The following is a 3372-nucleotide window of genomic DNA, read 5'->3' on the forward strand; positions in this document are numbered from 1 at the left end:
CGGGACCTGGGTTGCCCCCCTTGAGCAACACTTAATCCCTCCCTCGTCAGTGGTTCAGGAGAGCCCTGAATCTCTCCATCCATGGATACTAGTACCCCAGGTAAACTGGTGTTTGCAGACAAGAGCCAGGAGCCCTGGACTCTTACTTTCCAACAAGAACCCATTTCTGTCCCCCAGAGGGATCTGGGGAAGAGAATGCTATCAGAACCACATCAGTCTAGCCTCAGAGACTCTTGATCTCACCTCATTATATTTAGTTCTCCCTTCATATAGGCCCCCACTCAAATAAGGGGTACAAAGTTTATTTCATGGGCTCCCTTTTCCTGTCCTCCAACTCAGTCAAAGATGGCACAGTGGTCAATGCCCTAATCAAGTTATTCCAGGCCTAGAATCAGCTCTGGCACGAGAGCAAGCCTGAAACACACACACATCTCATTCCCACCCATTTCTGTCTCTGCTAGAGACAACTCCACATACACTGAGAACTGCTAACTCCCTCATTCTCCAAAGTCTCAAGGGAAGGAAGAGGAACATGGAAGAATGATGGAATTGCTTGATTTTCGAGGTTGCTGATGGATAAAAAGACAGCAGGAAAAAGTAGGGGATCTGATCAAAACCACATGACAGCCACCTGACTTTCAATCAAGCTGGAAACAGACCCGATCCCCCAACACGTGGATCTTGAATTTCCCATTTGGCTATGACAAAAATGGATGCATTCCAGTTTGCTTTTTTCTCACCAAATATGGAAAATATCCATTTCAATTCAATTAAACAAATATTTATTAAATTCCTGACCTGTGCTTTGCACAGGCTAGCACCTGAAGGAGGTATAAAGTTCAAATAATGCGTATCTTTTATCTTCATGGAATTTTACACTCTAGTAATCTTTGATATATCATGTAATGTTTCCTTTGCCACCTGGTGGACCATGGTTGAGCTGTGAACAGAAAATTAATGATTGGTCATTAAAAACCTTTAAAAAAAAGCTTACTTTTATTTTCTCTAAAGAGGTAATATCAAGAATCCAATCAGTGCACAGGCAGACATGGTGGAGCAAATAGATTTGTTGTTGAAATTCAGTCTTGAGGTCCCTTTTCTCCCAAGAGACATGGAAGATCATAGGACCCTTGACTGCTTCCAGAAGAAACCTTACAAGGAATATCTTGTCCAACTTCCTTATTTTATAGAGGAGGAAACTGAAGCTTTGAGAAATTACATGAGTTGGCTATAGTTTTTTTTGTTGTTATTATTAGTGAGTTGGTTTTGTTTCCAACTTTGTGACCTCATTTGGAATTTTCTTGGCCAGCACAGTGGAGTGGTTTGCCATTTGCTCATTTTACCTATGAGGCAAACAGGGTAAAGCTGTTAGTGGCCAGTTCTTCTATTTATAGGATCATAGATTTAAAACTAGTAGGGACTTTAGAAGCCATTGGGTCCAAATCTTTCTTTGTACAGATAAGGAAACTGATGCACAGAAATTAAGTGCCTTGTTCAGGATCACATATTAAGTCACTAAGGCAGGATTTGCCCAGGTTCACCCAGCTAATAAGTGTCTGAAGCCAGATTTGAACTCGTGTGAAGATGAGTCTTCCCGATTCCAGGCCCAGAGCTCTGGGCACTATGGTGTCACCTACCTGTCCCTCCCCAGATGCTGCTTTCCTTTATCCAAAGTATTAAAGGTAATCAATGACAGAAGCACCTCTGACTCCAAATCCCATGTTTTTCCATTGTACCAAGGATCTTCTCCCTTCCTTCTCCCACCTTTCCCATTGTGTAATAGATCCTTGATGGTTCCCTGAACATAGGATCACTTGAGACTTCCAAAGCCTCAGATACCATGAGGTAAAGAAAGCATAAGTAATAGCCTGAGGTGCAATATCAGAGAGACAGGTCTCTGAATGGCCAAGAGAAATGTAACCACATAATCAATCAACAAATATTTACATTGTGCCCTATATTGTGCTAGACACTGAGGGTATGAAGATATATAAAATATGGTTCCTGTGATCACCGAACTTTTAGGCTAGATGGGGAGACAGGATAAATTCCCATATTTATGCTCATTGTTTGCTACAGATAATAGGGGTTATGAGAGGTAACTGTGGACTGCAAAGCTTCAACTTTGCAATGATCAACTGGCTCAACTGGTTCTTAAATTTTCAGTGTGAACATTTACACACCAGAAATAGGCAAACACTACAAATCAGGGCTTCTTATATCGTTGCTCTATTGTTTAGACTTTGAAAAGGGATGAGAAAAAATGTTATTAATGGAGATTAAATTTTAAAATGTGCTCTCTCTCTCTTTTCTCTCACCAAATATGGGAAATATCCAATTAAACAAATATTTATTAAATGCCTACCCCATACACTCACACTCTCTCTTTCTCTTTTTGTCTTTCTCTCTCTCTTTGTCTTTCTCTCTCTCTTCTCTCTCTCTCTCTCTCTCTCTCTCTCTCTCTCTCTGTCTCTGTCTCTCTCTCTCTCTGTCTCTGTCTCTCTCTGTCTCTGTCTGTCTCTGTCTCTCTCTTCTCTCTCTCTCTCTCTGCCTCTGCCTCTCTCTCTGTGCCTCTGTCTCTCTCTTTGTCTCTGTCTCTCTGTCTGTCTCTCTCTGTCTCTCTCTTCTCTGTCTCTCTCTGTCTGTCTCCCTCTTCTCTCTCTGCCTCTGTCTCTGTCTCTGTCTCTCTCCTCTCTCTCTCTCTGCCTCTGTCTCTCTTTCTGTGCCTCTGTCTCTCTCTTTGTCTCTGTCTCTCTGTCTCTCTCTGTCTCTCTCTTCTCTGTCTCTCTCTGTCTCCCTCTTCTCTCTCTGCCTCTGTCTCTGTCTCTGTCTCTCTCCTCTCTCTCTCTCTCTCTGTGCCTCTGTCTCTCTCTTTCTCTCTCTTCTCTGTCTCTCTCTGTCTATCTCCCTCTTCTCTCTCTGTCTCTCTCTCTCTCTGCCTCTGTTTCTCTCTGCCTCTCTCTCTCTCTCTCTCTTTCTCTCTCTCTCTCTCTCTCTCTCTCTCTCTCTCTCTCTCTCTCTCTCTCTTGTTCTCTCTGTCTTTCATTCTCTCATATATATATTTCTCCCAGAAATTTGGCTGCTATACATTTATCAGCATACCCCTGGAGGAGGTGTCATTGATCTGGACCATAGAAGAGAAGGTAGTATTGAGTATGTAATGAAGATTTATGTAATCTTTTATAATCATCAAACAGCCAAAGGTGCAGCAGGAACTGTGCAAAGATGAGTTTTCTAAGCTGTTAGTGGCCAGTTCTTCTATTTATAGGATCATAGATTTAAACTATGTCCCTAACTAGTAGGGACTTTAGAAGCCATTGGGTCCAAATCTTTCTTTGTACAGATAAGGAAACTGATGCACAGAAATTAAGT

The sequence above is a fragment of the Antechinus flavipes genome, chromosome 2 (genome assembly GCF_016432865.1).
Source record: "Antechinus flavipes isolate AdamAnt ecotype Samford, QLD, Australia chromosome 2, AdamAnt_v2, whole genome shotgun sequence".
NCBI lineage: Eukaryota > Metazoa > Chordata > Mammalia > Dasyuromorphia > Dasyuridae > Antechinus > Antechinus flavipes.